Raw genomic sequence first — 17902 nt, 5'->3', positions numbered from 1 at the left:
TGGTAACTGTATGAAGGGCGTGCACAACCCAAAGACTAGAAATCAGGACTTTTGAGATATATTGCTGCCACTTCTTTATTCTCTATGGGGTTGATCCAGAGCCCATGGAAATCAATGAGAATCTTTCTATTGATTTGATTGGGCTTTGGACAATGCGCTATGCACCCAAATCTGAATCCACTGAAAAACTCCCACTGAATGCAATGGAGGCAGGATCAGGTTCTATGTGACTTTAACCTAATCATTCCAGCCTACATTTTCAAAAGTGACTAGTGAAGTTCATTGCCTCCATTTTGGGCTAGCCAATTTAAGGTTCTTTACACAGGCCAGATTTTCAGACTTGAAAGGTGTCTCCAGCTGTGTGCCAAAAACCTGAGGCATCCAGAATCACCAGCTGCATGTGAAAATCTCAACTTTATGTCCCAATCCTATGGAGTGCTCAGCAATGTAGCCAATGGAAGCTGACATCACTCAGGAGACTGCAAAAGATCAGATCTTTAAAACTTCAGAAGCAAAAGTAGTCTTGTTTTGACCATCTGTAAAATAATCTCCCCATCATTGTATTGCGGGGTTTAGATAATTACTGCTTCTAAAGCTCTTGAGATCCCTGGAATTAAAGGCTCGAAGGAGCACTTTTGAAATTATTACTACTCACAGAAGTGGAAAAGAGCATACCTAGTTTCTTCTGCAGTTTCAGACAGATTGCGTTCTCTGATCATTTTTAAAGCAGATTTAATTAACCCAGCTACCGTACATCATTTCTATTGTGCAAAACTGAATTCAACTGCAAAAATTCTAATACTTTAAGAAGAATAAACATTGCAGATAAGACAAAGAAATGTTTACATTTGGTAGAAAGATTTCTTCAGGTGAGCTGACCTAAAGCTCTCACAGGTAAAATGTTGGAAAGTCAGTATTGATCTAAGAAAAGATGTTGAAAATGAAATATTAAAAAATATATGGAGCATTTTTGTTAAGCTCTTTGATATTTGTGACTATAAAAGGCCTATTTTTTCTGAGATACTGTATAACTGAATGTACCTATTCTCCAGGTCTGAAGGACTGGGATTTATCTTAATCTCTAATAGAAAACTGAGTTGTTTTTATAAACCAAGGTGTACACTGACTCTTTCATGCTATACATCTTTCTACTCCTGTGGTCAAGTACCTTGCAGTTATTATCGCTTATTTGTTCAAGTGGTGAGGAAATATTAAATATCACAAGTTCTCAGCAGAGACTGGACAGTAATTATCAACAGATGGCTGGCAGTAGGGTATTGAGAAAGAGAGAGAGAGTTCTTCCTACTAAAGAACTTGTGGGAAGCCCTAGGCAACTCATTGGTCACATCTCTGGTTAGGAGCAGATTCAAGTTAACTACCTATTTCCCCCCCACTTTTCACATTACCTTAATTCAATGATCCCCAAACTGTGGGCACATGGCAGGGCCTGGGGTAGGTGTGCACAGGGGTTGAGAAGGTGAGTGCCGCCCAGTCCTGCTCTGACTCCAGCCCAGCTCCAGCCCTAGCCACAGCTCCACGCTGCCCCTGCTCCATCCCCAGCCGAGTTCTGCCCTCCTTCCCTCTCCACCCCACCTCTAGCCCCAGCACCTCGAGTTCTGCCCCAACTCCTCCTTCAGCCCAAGCTCATCTGCTGAGCCAACTATGCAGAAATGGAGGTGCGGGGGTGTGGATAGATTCCTTTACTGGTAAGGGGGAGAGTGACAGGAAAAGTTTGGGCACCTGCCTTAACTCATGCTTACAGAACCGTAATGAAATGTTACCAGTTCAGGTGCAAAAGCTGCACATTCACCCTTTCTTATGAAAAGAATTACATAAAACATAACAAAACAACCACAAGTCTTGGGTAACTAGGCCAATATAATTTTACAAGTCTGGCCTAATCTCTCATATGCATGTATTTTAAATGACTAACACTAACGGCCCTCCGAAGCAACAGAGGTTCAAGATATACAAAACATACACAAGGGGGGAGATCGTCAGCTTGAGTCAATTGTCATAGCTCCACCGACGTCAGCTGTGGAACTATGACAATTGACACCAGCTGGGGATCTCCCTCAACATGTACCATACCTTTGTTTTCAGAAGAAAAGTTTTACAGTTGGAACTGGTAGACGTTGGCTTATCTGCTTTACAAATCAATTCTCTGATTTTTTTTTTAAGCGTGTTTAGTTTGGAAACCTTAACAGAAATTAAAGTCAGCAACTGTATGTGGTGGGTCCTTTGTCCAGGTGGCTGTAAGAAAAGAGGTTGTTACCCACATCAGAGCTCCCTCTGCAATTCATGCAGAGGGGAAAGTAAGGAAGGTTTATCTGGATGGAGCAAGGAAGAACAGGAAGTGGTCAGATGAGTGGGGACTGGTGTGGGGAAGCACTGTCCCTCCAGGGGCCCTGAGGATTGGTGGGGGGTATTTATATCTTGGGCAGTCCAGAGAAGCCCTCTCTGTCAGTGGGATCAGGCTGGCAAGAGTAGTGAAATGAACTGTTGCCATAGTGCCCATCCCACCTCTCTCCTCTTTGAGCCAATAAAAAACATGTCTGACTATTGTACTGCAGAACCCCCAAAAGGATGTGGAAGTCACACAAAACGGATTCTTAAGATTAAATCCTGTGGGTGTGTGTGAGCTTCTGCAGAGTGAAATGCCAGATGTATTTTCTTTTATTAAATCAGGTGCCTCATTTGTGTGGTACTCAAAAAAAAGAGAAATGCTTTAGAATGCTATAGGAAGAGTTCCATTTATGTTCCTTAACTTTCTCTTCCTTATGAAAAAAATAATACAATATGCTAGAATAACATGCAAAATCATGGCAGCAAAGCTATTGTAAATAGTAATGTTTGGGACCATTCATTCAGAATACTGAAGTGTTTTTATACCATCTCTTTTTCTCTTGGACACTCTTGCACAAAAGGCAGCAATACACAACAAAAGCTGCTTGGAAGATGCACTGGATTTGTTTTGAACACCACAGATCTGTTGGCCCTAGACCCTCAATCCTACAAGTTCCTCTGAACAGGCAGATCCCACCTCCCCCCAAGTACTCAAATGGAGTTCTGCTGACTTCAGTAGGGTGGTGTATGAGTGCAAGAGTTTGCCTGAGCAGAACAGCTTGCAGAATTGGGGCTTAAAATTGTGCAAAATGTTCATACTACAATCTAAAGCCAACCAAAAAATCTCAGCTGCAGTAATCTGTAGTAACCACCCAACTCTCTTCATTATGATCTTTGTAAGATTAAGGGCCAGTTTTCATGGATGGTCACAACCCCTTTGTGTCACTGAGGTGGTTTAGAGCCAGCAGAGAATTCTCCAGGCATAGAACTCCCTGCTAGCCCATCAGTGCCACTGCTGGGACCTATGCCTCCGGTCCAGTGTCGGGGATGTGATGGTGCTATGCAATACCATACCAATCTTCTATTTGTATACGGCCCATTAAAGACCCTTTTAGCCAGTGGAGAACTGAGAGCAGTCCCTCTTTCTAACACCAAGCAGAGATGTGGCAGAGGAGCGAATCTACCCCTACTGTTTTTGGCCACTGTTGTGGAAGTCTCTGGTTCTTTTTTTCTATTTATTACATTTTGTGAAGCTAAAAGCAGATTTACCACTCCCCCGCACACACATGCTTGCAAAAAAACCCAACAAAATTGCTTATAGTAAAATTATTTGAAACTTGCATGGACCCAGATTACTGGGAGTTCCTTGAATTATTACTTTACGGGAGTGAAATAAACTTTATTCTGAGGTTGTAAATAGGACTCAATGGTTCATAGGCAGTGTACGAGCCCTCTGCACAGGATGAATGTTGTCCTAAGATTCAGTGTTAAAGCAAGTAGCTAAAAGTCCACACTGCATTAGCGTCCAAACAGTAAATAACTAAAATTCCCAAGGTCTTGCCCTAGCATGCACTGAACCTAGAGTAAACCCTGGAATGGATTCTTCAGTTGTTCATTAGTTCTAAAAAGGAATCTGATGGGAGACGTCTCAGGACATTACAAATCTTGACTGGCAAAAAGAGAATTATTTTTTTCACCTGTATGTGAAACTGTTGAAAAGGCAAAAGCCATTTGTATCATTTTGCATTTAAAAGTGTTACACACTATTACTCTGCAGCACTAATGAAAGATTCATTGAATGTGTTACATAAACTACAAGTATCTCTGAAGTTGTGTAATGGGAACAATAGCTCGTCACAGTTTGATAAACTGGTTGCTTTCAATAAATGAAAAACTGTTAAATCATTTTAAATATATGGACAAATATTTCTCCTGGAACATTATTATAGTGCTTGCATTCACTGATCGTCAAGCTATAGATTGGACAGATTTCTGATAACATCTATCAATGAAACTATTTCTGACAAATCAATTTTTTTAAAACGTGTCACAGCAACATTCATTCCCACTTTTTCCTAACTGTAATAACCTCCAATGAAATGTTAACACACTTTAAAAAAAAAAAAAAAAAAAAAAAAAGAAATAAGCACTTTTACCTTAGTTGATGTAATAAAAGAAATTTTGCATGTTTATATATAAAAAAGTGTGCTTTTAAAGTATTCTTTAATCACTTAGTTTAGTATTTTTACACGTGTTCCAATAAAATGTCCATCCAATGAATTCCCTTCCAAAAACACTAGCAAGTTTGGAAGTTGAAGGTCTAGATGATTAATTAGAAGGCTTGTAGCACTAAAGCAGGGAGGGTGGGATAACTAAAGCAGGGAGGGAGGTGAGTAGATGGAAGGAGTAGCAGATAAAGGGCTGCACATTCTGGACTTTATGCAAACACCCTGGACACACAGAAGTGTGTGCATATATACACTCTCCGTTCCCCTCCTCTCCCTCCTCCCCTCTCCAAAATGGATTTGGATTAGAATTTGCCAAAATCTCTGCCTGAGGCCAACCAGCCAGGCCTGGAAGCCTGTTCGTTTTCACATAAAAACAGTAATGATGAATAAAAATATTTGGAGGGCCTCCAATGCCTCAGACATCATAATTTCTGTTCTCTTCCCCACACATAACACACAAGCTTGCTCTGGCTGTATAGTGTCTGTTCTCCCCAGCTTCTCACCCAGGTAATATATTTACACCGCTGTGAATTAAAAGTAACATTTTCAATTATAAGTGCAAAGAAAATCAAAGTCTTTTAATCTTTTCTCTCCCTGCACAATTTCATAATCCAAACAAAGAGCCCATTCAGGATAGAAGCATCCTCCAGTGCATAGGGCATGTGATTGGGAGTCAGATCACCTGGGTTCTTTTCCTGTTTCTCCCTCTAATGTATGTGATCTTAGCCACTGATGTGACCTGTTGCCTCAGTTTCACCATTTGTTATAAATTGCATAAAACGCTGATATCTATGGATGTCGAGAGCTATATAAGTATTAACTATTATTTTTATTGCTTAGTATTCTCCCCTTAGCTTTAGTGGGATTTATGCTTATATAGTGAGGGAAGAAAAGTCACAGGATATTAAATCCAATGTTCTGAACACCAAAAATCTGATTTCAACGGGCGAGCAGTATTCATGTGTGCAAGCACCATGTACTTAGGTGCACAAATCAGAGTTTTAGGACAGGCATTTGAGCATCTAATTGCCTAGTTTACATGCACAAATTGAGAACATATTGTTTGGAAATGTTTCCCTAACAATTATTTCTGTTGTTTTTATTGTTTTGACTTAAAACACAAATCTAAATAGAACACACCGCAATGACAACAGAAAAAGGAAACTCAGCAAACGTGGAATTAAAAAATTATCATGTATACTCAATGTATTAGTCTGGGTTTAGCACACATGACAATGCCTCCATCTAATGTCCAAACCTAGGGACAATAAAAGCCTGCTAATACAGTTACACTTCTAGCTCAACTGGTAGCACCCTGGTGTGTTGTACTAATTTTCCCAGGAGTCATCCCTGCTGACAATCTTGGTACTTGAAAATATATGCCACCCAAATGTAAATTGAAATTATGTTATTGCAGTGTCAAGATTAGTTCACATAAAATGGTAATTATAAAAGTTAAGACAAAAATACTGAACTGAAAGTATATGAAAATTCCTTAGGAAATAATCTTGAAGTTGAACTGAACCAAGCTACCTCCAGAATCACGATGTAGATTTCATTATTCTATGTGACTCCAGTCCATACTTGATTTTCCTAGATGTTTTATCATAGCTTACCAGCTCTGTGTCATAGATCCTGCACTTCCAGGAGCTAGTGAGATTATTTTACATAGCACAGGGGGTACTGGTCTGTACTTTTGGACCAGGAAGTTGTGAATTCTGTGTCTGCTGCCACCATGAAGTTCCAAGTAATAAATGTGAAGTCCAAGCAACTATTTGTGACAATATCCAGTACTGCTGGTGCAGAACAGACCTTCACTAACAGAAAAGGAGCTGTTCTTATTTTAAAATGGAATTGGCAACTTTTCTCATAACATTTGTTGACGGATAATGTACATTTTAGTTGGTGACATATTAACCACTGGCATAACTTTTATGAGAATAGTATGGAAACTTAGTGCAACCAGGATCTTGTGCTGCCTTGATCCTACTGCATTTCCTTGAATATTTGACCTTTACTGTTTTACTGTTTTTATGAGAAAGCAATGTGGGCTGTCAACAATTCTGTTTATTTGTGTTCAAAAAATAGAACTAAATGACATAAACAGCTTAGTTACGCCCCTTCCTCCCAAATTCATTATTCTCAGAGGAAGACAAGACACAGGCAACACGGTGTAGCTGCTGGACAGGAGTTGCCATTACGGCTGCCAGAATTTTATTTGTCCTTAACCCTGAAAAAAGTGGCTCTTTAACCAATAGCAATCTCTTTGCCTGTGAACTGAAACTTAGCAATGTACTTTCCCCTATTCCCAGAGCGGATTCTAATGGCTGTTCTTCATCAGACAGAAAACTTCTGAGTTTGGTAATGTTCCAATGCAACGAGTAACAGCACTTACCAGGGACTTAAACTGCAATCTTTTGATGCTCAGAGATGACCCACCAGCACTGGCAATCTTTGGGCCAGCTCAATAATTTTGGTGAATGAATCATTTCTGAAGTATTCTAGGGAGAGAAGAAAAAAATCAGCTCTTACATGTGTTGCACGTTGGGAAGAAAAGACTTTTTGTTATAGGGCACAGACACACAATCTAATTTTCAGAGCATATACAGTAAGAGGTCTAACATGATTCGTCATTAAGAGAGAGCAATAAAGAACACAATTCCTAAGCAATTTTAAACACACACACACAAAATGGCTGGCAGTCACAATGTGTTATTATCAGAGTGAGCAGCATTAATCATTTTTAATGGCCAATCTGTTAAAAAGAAGTTCTAACTGATTACTGGTGTAAAAGAAAATAAACATTGCACATACAAATCTTATTTCCAAAAAAACTGAATCACTTTTGTCAGGTATTTAACTTAAACCAGCAAAACACACCATCAAGAAGGCAGTATTTAAATGGATGCCTGCAGCAATGTTCAGTCAATGGCCTCTTTATTTGTTAAAGATGGATTATTTTAAATAAATTACAGAGTACTTTCACTGAATAAACAGAGTCTCAGTGGCTGTGGCATGCTATACATGCTTAATTGAGCCACAGAAATCCTAAATGACTACTGAGCTGTGTAATCGCCTTTGATTTTGCTGATAGGACCTGATTCTTTAGGCAAAAACCAAGCCATTGAGGGCTAAAAAGTAACACTACCTTGAGGAAAATAGAAAGTTTAATCTGGAATATATACTTATAATATTTTGGAAACCACAAGGATGGAGTGTTCCAATAACTGAACACAAGGCAGCTTCAGAAGTGAACGGTCAGCATGTCATTTTTATTTGAGCTTGATACGTTAAATGTCCCAAATGTTTATGTTGTATAAGCCCACTTAAACATTGCAAAGTGCAACGGATTCACTAGCAAAATAAAAAGTGTAATTTTTTCAATCTCACTTACTGTTTTGTGGCATTGATACAATACATTATAAATATATACACACACTCTAGAATCACACACACATGCCCAGGGGTTTTCTTAAGTAATGGTGTAATTTGACCTTTTCTGGGGAACTTGTTAATGTGATTAATTTTGAGTGTTACCTATAGCTACTACAGACAGGAGTAAAACATTAGGTCAGAAATCAGGAAAGGATTTGAATCCTTACTGAATATAGTGTTCAATCCCAAAGAAAGCATTAGAAATCATTAAGTCCCACTCCTACAGTCACACTGCACTCAAAACTCCCATCTGAAGTAAACATATACTGGGTGGACAAAAATTGAAAGACCATATCTTTCATGTAGATTTCCCGGGTATCTAAAAAATGGCAAATAATTTCCAAGTGACATAAATGAATCCTGAGTTACTGACATATAGGATTCATTTTGACAGGAGGTACGACCCTACATGATATTACTCCCATTTGTCAATATCTTGAGAAAATGGTTTGACGTTGAAAGGCAGCTTGAAGGCTCCCCTGAATAACAGCAATTAAGAGAAAGATTGATGCCATTGGGCATTTTAATAATCATTGTGTACCTGGATTTTCTCTAAAAAATTTCAACACTTACAGCTTTCTTCATAATAAGCCAGTAGAAAAACATCTCGCTGTGAAATTCTTCTCTATATAATGGGATACAATGAATTGCATTTGGAGCTTTCATCATTATATTGTATATAAAAAAGACACACAAGCTGCACAAATCTTAGCAATTAAACAGCCTAATCATATTGATAATTACTGATGTGTAACATGCACCAATGTATGCATCTATAATGGATAAGCATAAAAAAGAAGCACAAGTTTGCCAATATATGAACAGGGGAAAAAAGCCCAAGTGAAAGATTTTTTCAAAAGTCACCAACGTTTTTGAATGCTCAGCCTGAGACACCTGAAAGGAGCCTGATTTTAAGGTGTCAAATTGAGCAACAAAAACACTAGATGCCTTGACACTGTTTGGCTCAAGCATTGACCTATGATCCTGTGAGATTTCACAACCTAAGCATAGTAAGCCTGGGTCACTAGATGTAAGAGGAGAGCATCGTGGTGTGTATCATATAAGGGGGTTCAGGAAATGAAGTTAGTCACATATTAGATGGTGGTCATCTCTCTGAGTCAGTTACTAACCAATATCTCAGCATGGTGCCGTTTATTTGCAGACTTTTTGATGGTGCTCATCAATGTAGTATCCAAACCATTGACATACAGGAACGAATCTTAACTTAGAGTTTTCATGGATGGAAAACTGTGGCTTACAGATCACGCAGGAAGTCTGCGGCAGAGGTGGGAATAAAACCCAACTCTCCTGAGTCCTAATCTAGTGCCTTCGCCATAATATCATTCTTCCTTTCATCAAACCTTAGTGCTAGGGAGCAATGTGACGCTGGAAGCGTCCAAGTATGTGTAGCTTTTATCCTACAGTGCTAAACTTATACTGTCCCTGCGTGTGTAATATTTAGGTGCATGCAGTAAGCATGGTCCTGAGACTTCCACTGAGGCCAGGCCCCCATTTCATTGGTGCACAATGGAATAAGCATAATTTGAACTTTTCTGGTCTGCTTTACTATGAACTCTCTTTTAAACTGCTCCTTTTTCACTATGATCACTGTTTCCTGTGGCCATGCCCTCGTGAATCACTTTGACCATGTACACAGGGCTGCCTACCATCATCTGCACCGGGGTAGAATATTCAAGCACCTTTTATTATTCCATTTGGCTGCTGTGTGGAACAACTTGCCGTGCTTGTCAACATTGTGTGGCACACATCAGAGGGATGATCAGATCATTTCGATAGGGCAGAAGGGACTAAACAATTAAAACATTACTAAATAAAGAGAGAAAAGGCTTAAGTAAGAGTACATGTATGGAGACAAAGTGAGAATAATCATATCTTGGATAAAAGAAATTAAACTTTATTTCCTACACAGACCTAAAGGCAATACAAAACAGAGACTTACAGCTGCACCACATGCGTGTAAGAAGAAATATGATATAATTTGTAAAGTGAGACTTACCTAGATCAGGAAACAGACTTGGACATTAAAATTCGAGGACACAGCTAATGGAAAAAAAAAGATTCAATAGGACACAGGGGATACAGCTATATGGGTGAACATGTTAAGCACGTTCACTTTAGGGAATGGAATGATATAGCTAGTTTGACTGCTATAGAAAAGACAGCTGACACTATGAAACCATCATAAGAAATTTACACACCTCCAGGGACTATGACAAAGGAGATCAGAAGATGCTTCTGCAGATAAGAATGGCTTGCAAGCAAGCTGGAATACATGGTCAAAAGGGTTAGGGGGGGTATCAGTTTCCATTTAATTGAGAAAAGGTTTGTGGAATCACTAAAGAACATTATGTGTTCCTGATACTGAAGGCAGCGCAAAGTTGTTTCTGTTAAAGAGTGGAGGGGTCTGTGAACCAAACATTAAAATAAGATCCATTTAGTATTTAAAATATAGCAATCAGAGGATCCTTAAGTCTGAAATATGAACAAGTGCTATGTTTAAAAGAAGCACAGCAAAAGAAATAGGGTGAAATTGTGCCCTTAGATGCATACTCAGGGCTTCCATTAACTAGATCCTGCTCTGTGACACATGGTCATGCGTCACTGTGTATCTTGTAGAATGAGCTGCAGCAAATGTCTCTTGCAGTGCAGTTATCAGTGTTGTAAACTGAGTCCTCAGTGTGCACTTGAACACTAGAAAGAGACTCAAAAGGATGCAATACATTATAGAAGAATCAAATGATGTCCCAAAATGCAACAGTAGCCAGCATTGTGCGATCAGTTAAGAAATAACTCTCCTTCACTGTACAGTGCCTTGTGGCCCAGAGAATCCCAAAGTGATTTACTAGCTATGGGTTATGTTACGGCTGCCCCTTCACAAATGCATTAGATTGGAGGGAGGGTGCATGGAGCCCTGTCTCTACCCATATATGAAGCTGCCATAGTTTGGTTCCCAGCACAAGCAAGGATAGTTAGACTTCAAAGGGTATGTCTGGATGGGGGAGATGATTGGCCAAACTTTCATCTCCCTTTCCCGTTACTCACCCTACACAGAGCCAGCCTATACAGAGGGAAAGGTGAATTTTGTCATTGTAATTCAGGCACGAATTAAAGGCTGAGTCATTAAGATGAATAAAAAATGAATAGCTCACATAGAGAATGTTAGGATGTGAAATACAAAGGCAAAGCTCCAGTCAGTCCTCAAACATTCATCTAACCCAATCCTACAATCATTCTGGATCAGGGGCAGGATTTGGCCTTTAATTTTTGTTATTCCAGAAGCTGAGCATATAGCTTTCCAAGAGAAATCAAAGGCACTTTAACTCATTCCAAATCTAGCACCTACCTTTGCACGTCTGTTTAGAACAACCTACACAAATCCCTTGTTTGTACAGTCCAACCTATTTCACTACACACAACAATCACTTTCACTGTGTTTCAATGAGAGTTAATCAACCACCACACAAAACCTATATCTGAATGAAAGATTTAAATTAAGACTCTTAGAGTCTCATAGATTCATAGAGTTTAAGGCCAGCAGGGACCATTAGATCATCTAGTCTGACCTCCTGTATGTCACAGGACATTACATTTCACCCAAATATCCCTATAAGTCCAATTACTTCATTTAATCAAAAGAATTTCAGAGGATTCTCTGTACCACAGCAGTGCACTGGTCTGCCCTAAGTGGTGTCCCATCTCTATCTGTGACTATTCTCTGATGTTTCAGTGGGCGGCAGAAAAAAAAAACCTCCTAACAAGTGTGAACTGGGAGGAAAAACTGCTTCTTGACCTCTGCACGCAACTGGCTGAAGCATGCGGTTAGATTATACACATTATCTTAATGCAGAGCTACAAGTGTTATGAGCTTCTTGAGGGCAGTGTAAGCAATCCCATTCTCCTCGAGGGCTGTGAAGGAAGGGGATGAACAGAGATACTCTTATATTCACAAATTCAGAAGGCCAGATGGGGCTATCATCCATCCAGCCCAAATCCCCTGCACTCAGGCCATCAAACTTCTCCCAGAATTGGGATTAAAGCATATTTTTCAGAAAGACATCCAGTCTTGTCATGTCATGTCTCAATTCCTGCCTCTGCAAAGAATAATCCATGATCAAAGGCTACTTCCCATTAATAGTTTATCTTTAGTATATTGTAATGGTTCATATATTCCATTTTTCTTTGTTTTTTGCCGTGTTTTATTATCTAAGATTGCTTTGTGCCCTTTGTAGATCATTGTGTTTCCAACAACAATAAGGGGAACACTGCAGCCTACAGATACAAAAGGGGTAAAATGTGGCTCCCCTTTCCCAAAGTTTAGGCTATAGGTAGCATCCTGTTTCAACCTTTAGCAATGCAAATAAGCTGATGTTGGCAGTGTATCATGAACTGCTCACCAGTCATTTCCTTAATGACTTGCTAATTTTCCTCTCTATGTCCTCCACATCACACAGCGGAACCTCATACCTTCATGCAGGCCAATGCAACTGAGACATGAGCTGATGCTGATAGCATCATGATTTCTGATTTTAGGCCAGCTCTTGTTCCTCTGTATTTTCCCTTCTAGGAGTCTGCTTCAAATCTCCAGTTTAATTTCTGAGGGTGGCAGAGTACTATTTCTGTTGATACTTAACTGCTCTGTCCACTATTCCCCTTTATAATCTGTAGCTGCCTGAACATTGTATTTTACTTTCAAAATGAGAACAAGCATTCTCATTTGCTGTTTGGCATTTAATTCTTGATCACTTAATTGTACTCAATGTAAGTAAATATTATGCAGCTTCTAGTATAATCCTTTTAGTTATTATTTTGTATTAGGAATGAAAGAACTCATATGTTTGAATTTACTCCAATAAGATTGTTTAATACAAAGAAGATACTTGGTAATCTTTCTTGGATTTGAATACCACTTTCAATGAATTTTTTAATGTAGCAATAGCTGAAAAGTGCCATTGTATCCCAGGATATGGTAATCTCCTTAAGCCTCTAGAACTAACAAGAACATTGTTTTTCTTTACTCTATTAAGAACATTAAGATTTACCAAGCTAACACAGGATTCTCACTCAGAAAATAATATTTTCCAAATTATTAACTGAAATTTCTACAGAACACAACTGCAAAAACAGACATCTAAGTATGTTTTACCCTAATGATACCAATATATATTAGCAGAAAATATTCAAGAATGTTTTCCTAGGGGACACCTAGGGTGAGATATCACTTAGGGATCATCCCTCTATTGGTAACACATTTGTCAATGGAATATGCTCAGCTGTGGGAAAATAGAATACACTATGCCAATGAATATGAAGGGATGCTGCAGTGCTCCTAATTCACAACTGCAACACTCAGCACACTCCTGGTATGCAGAACCCTGCAATTTAGATATGACTGCACAATGGGTACCATAGCCATACAGTAAGCAGATCTCTGTACTTTGATTCACTGATAACTTTAGAACTCACCCTTTATGCACCGACAACACAAACAGCTGCCACTCAGCATCTCTTTCGTCCACCTGAAAGTACAAAAATGACGACTCACTAGGCATTCTAATAGTGAATTGAGCTTCCTATTGACTCAGTAATAATCATATGCTGGGCTAATAAACACCTCTGCCTTTGGCCTAGGAGTTTAGCTAGCTGGGGATATAGTTATTACTAGAATTGAGTGAACACCACAAAAAGATTTCCATGAGCATTGACAGAGTTGAAAATTAATTTGTTTTGCATGTGCTTAGAAACATACAACCTAAACTTACAACTACCTATTAATATTTGCTTTATATGAATTCTTGTGGAGGGAGTGTGGACTCTGAAGATCTGGGTTCAACCCTTGGTTCTGCCACAGACTACCAGTTTGACCTTGGGCAAGCCATTTAATCTCCCTGTGCCTCAGTTTCTCAACACTAAAATGGGGTTAACAACACTTCCTTTCTCCCACCCATTGTCTGCCTTGTCTGTTTATCTTGCAGATACCTCAGGGCAAGGACACACTTTCCATGTGCATGCATAGCACCTAGCAGAATGAGACCCCAATCTCAGTTGGAACCTGCAGGTACAACTGTGGTTGACTGGAAAACTAGAATTTTGTATTGCAAAAACTGGCAAGGTTTCAGAATTTGTTTCCCCTTCCAATGTGGAAGAAAAGACTTTTCAAAATGTTATGAAAAACAGATACGCTCTACTCCAGAACAGCCAATAGCTCAGTGGGTAGGACACTCTCTTGGGTTGTGGGAGGCCCAAGTTTAAATCCCTGATCCGAATCAGTAGAGCAGGGCTGTTGGTTAGTCTCAGTTACACATGTACTGCACCGACATGGGCTCTAGCATAGACTGTTATTCCAACCCATAGGCAGGATCTGGGACCGTGCTGCAGCCCAGCCCAGCACTGGGGTTTTGAGTTGGATTTCTCCACACCCTAAGACACTCAGTTACGCTGGCTTTATGAAGATTAAAGGTGACCTGCAAACCCATTTCATGTTCGTTCACTTTTTCAGCTTGAGACTCATGGGCCACGAAGATCCACTTTTACTTTATTCTTCAAAACTTGTTGTTTTTTTTTTTTTTAAATAAAAGAAAAGAATCTTGGGTCAGACCCTTCCCTCATCTTCATGGAGAAACTGAGTGAGAAGTAGGTAAGCACCACCCATGGTAACATCAATGCTATTTGCATGCTAAGCAGATGCAAATAGCAGTTCCCTCTCTCTCCAAGTTCTCTTATACACTGCTACCTTCCAAGTGCAGAATGTAACAAGTTTAACCAAAACACAGTGTGATATCTCCAATTCAGAGGGCACAAAAGCCTGATCTGCAAACAGTTTTTGCATTTTGTAGTTGGGTTTAGAAATTGATATAGTTAACGTGGTACAGCCTCCTAGTGTGGAGGCGTTTATACCAATATAATGGTGCTTATATTTAAATCAATGGAGTTAAATCATTACAAGGACTGTGTGTAGACAACCCCAAAGTTACACAAGATGCTGAAGGGAAAAAATGTGTTCAAAAAGCAAATTTCAATAAGGACTAAAAGCCGGGTTTTTTTCCAACTAAGACTCAAAAACATATGAGGACTGTTTGAGAAATTCAAAAACGCTCGCCCAGTCACCTTAAAATATATTCCAATTCAATGTTCACTGATCAATTATTCTCTGAACAGCTGTAGTGTGTGTGCTCAAAGTTATGCATGTGCTTAAGTGCTTTGCTAGCTCTGGGCTTGAGTGGTCCTTTGCAGGATTGAGCCCAAGAAGAGGAAGGTAGTCTAAGGAGATGGCAGGAAGCCAGAGAAATAGCTGACAGACTGAGCCACAAACACAAAAAATAGTCAGGGAAACAGAAAAAGCTGGCAAAGGAGAAACACAAAGAAAAGCAAAGTTGGTGAATAGTAAATGAGAGCCAGAAATACAACAAAGGTTGGGAAAAATATTTATTTTATTTCAAATTAATAACAGGAAAGAACCTATAAATGTGGCACAAATTGTTTAATGCCCCATGGAGTGCCAACATTATACCATTCATTTATACATGCAGGTGTATTATTTCTAGTTCCCTGGATAAAAAAAGGAAAGAAAAGAAAATTGCTTTCCATGTATTCTGTTGCATTTTAAAATATATATTTTCACTGCTCTATTGCCAAAGGTTCTTATTCTTCCAGACCTAATAATAACTAATCACTGGCCTGGGCCTGGAAGTATGGTTAACACTTTGTGGGGGGTTATTCTTCCATCTCTATTAAAGAACCATTTTTAAATGGTCCTTAGGCAGTTAGTGATTTCTCCCAAATTTTTATGTCTCCCTATGGATAGATTTTTCCATTAAACCCTCGCCTTCCTCCAAACTTCCATAATCCTGGATCTGGCTGTCTGCTATTTGGCCACATTAAGTTTTTACTCTAATTGATCCTATGGATTTCCTTCAGAGAAATTAGCACATCAAAGTAAATTCTAATTCATTCATTGTTTCCTCTTCTTTCACCCACTGGGAGACATGTTGCCATTGCATAGTTTTTGGTGGCTGCTCAACGGCAGCTGTGGAGGGACAAAGAGGGACACATTATTGCCCCCGAGCCCAGGAGAAGAGCAGCAAAATGGTGCTGTGGAGAAGAGGACCAGCTCTGCTCCCACTACCCATGCTTAAGAACCAGCCTGCCGTTTTGCCTCAAATCTTTCCACTAACACACTTATTTCGGCCACGTGGTGCTAAACAAGATCTGACCCAATGATTTTAACACTGTCAGTTGTTAACACTGACTCAATGATTTTAACATGGTCATTGTCTGCCACAGGAAGACTCAAACTTTTTTAAAAAAGAGTAGACTATCCCTTTCGTTCAGCCATCACAGAGAGCACCTCTTCTCCCTTTCATGATCACACAACATCTCTAGGGCAGCTACAGTAATTGCTTAAACCAAAAAGTTATATTAGCAATAGAGCTGGTCAGAAAGTGGAATTTCAATTCTATGGAAAATTCTGATATAGATATATGCCTCCTCCCTTCCTCCCTGAATATTCTTGTCTCACTCATGCTTGACAATTCCATTCCCAGTGATTACTCTGATCACCAACTCCTCTTTCCTTTTGCCTTATGTAGCACTGGCCCCTTGTTTCTGGCTGCTTTTACAGGTCTCTAGGATCTTCTTCACACCAAACAGCCTGAACAGCTGCAGCTACAGCAGGAAACAGGGAGCATAGCCAGCATCACATGACCAACCCACTCTCTGCAGACCACCAGCAAGTTCTCCATGGATTACCAAAATGTTCAGTATTTCAGAGTTTGTGAATTGTTGGTCTACCACACATAACAAGCCTGATCCTGTTTCTGCTGATGTCAATAACAGGAAGCTTGGCGTTGACTACAAAGGGAGCTGGGTTGGGGTCAATAAACGGCAATAGGGCCTGACTCTCAGAGCTGCTGAGTTCTTGAAGCTCTAATTAAGTAGAATCACAGTTGCAGTGTTAAGTACATATGAAAATCAGTCTCTAACCCCTTTCCAGATTTTCGGTGAGCCCATTCCAGCAAATAGAGTTATGGGGGGGGAGGGGGGAGGTTGGCTGGTTGTTTTGGGAAGTGGCAAGTAGGGTTGGGTCCCTTACACCATCTTATTTCCCAGAAGCCAGTGTTTGCATTTTATTTTAAGATCCTGCATCTCAGACATTCATCTCACCATTTAAGCCACAAAAATAAGTGAAAAAATGTTTGAGCTTAGCAAATCAATGCTACAATTTGAAATCTGGCAAGACTAGTCTTTCTCTTTCCTCTGGGAGGAGTAATTTGCTTCATTTTTATTCTTAGCTCTTTATTATTCCAATTAAGGGACATAAAAGTGAGATTGAGAGTTCTGGAAAAATTGAAAGGTAAACACGGTAGGTGGGAACCACTTAAAATAAGAATAAAATATATGGAGAGTGGAGACATTTTTATCACATTAATGTGACCAATTAATGATAAAGGAAATTTCCTTCATCTAATGAGCTCTCTGTTTATGGATGTAACAAAGGAGGATATTTTATATTATACATTAAATCTAAGGGAGTTAAAATCTTAACCCCAAGATACTAACCATGTTTAATTTTGCATTTAAAGGGAATGTTGTTAACATTTATATTGTTTTAGTTACTACAACATGGAGATCAGACTTCTCAGTATTCATTTCATTTCATAAATTGAATTTTAACATTAATTTCAAACACACTTCAAATTAACTTAAGAAACTGGTATATACTATAAAAGAGAAAAGTTGCAATTTTCTATTCCTGCACAGTATGGCATTACATATGATCAATACAATCCTCAATGTTATAATCTTGGGATGTCAAAAAGTGAGCTGCCATTTATGCTATTACAATAATTTCATAGAAGTTCTCTCAGTCCTTCTCT

Source organism: Emydura macquarii, unplaced genomic scaffold, assembly GCF_026122565.2.
Source record: "Emydura macquarii macquarii isolate MOO-44397 ecotype Brisbane River unplaced genomic scaffold, CSIRO-AGI_Emac_v2 contig_3062, whole genome shotgun sequence".
Lineage (NCBI taxonomy): Eukaryota > Metazoa > Chordata > Testudines > Chelidae > Emydura > Emydura macquarii.
The sequence above is the reverse complement of the archived record's forward strand: the minus strand, read 5'-3'. Positions refer to the sequence as shown.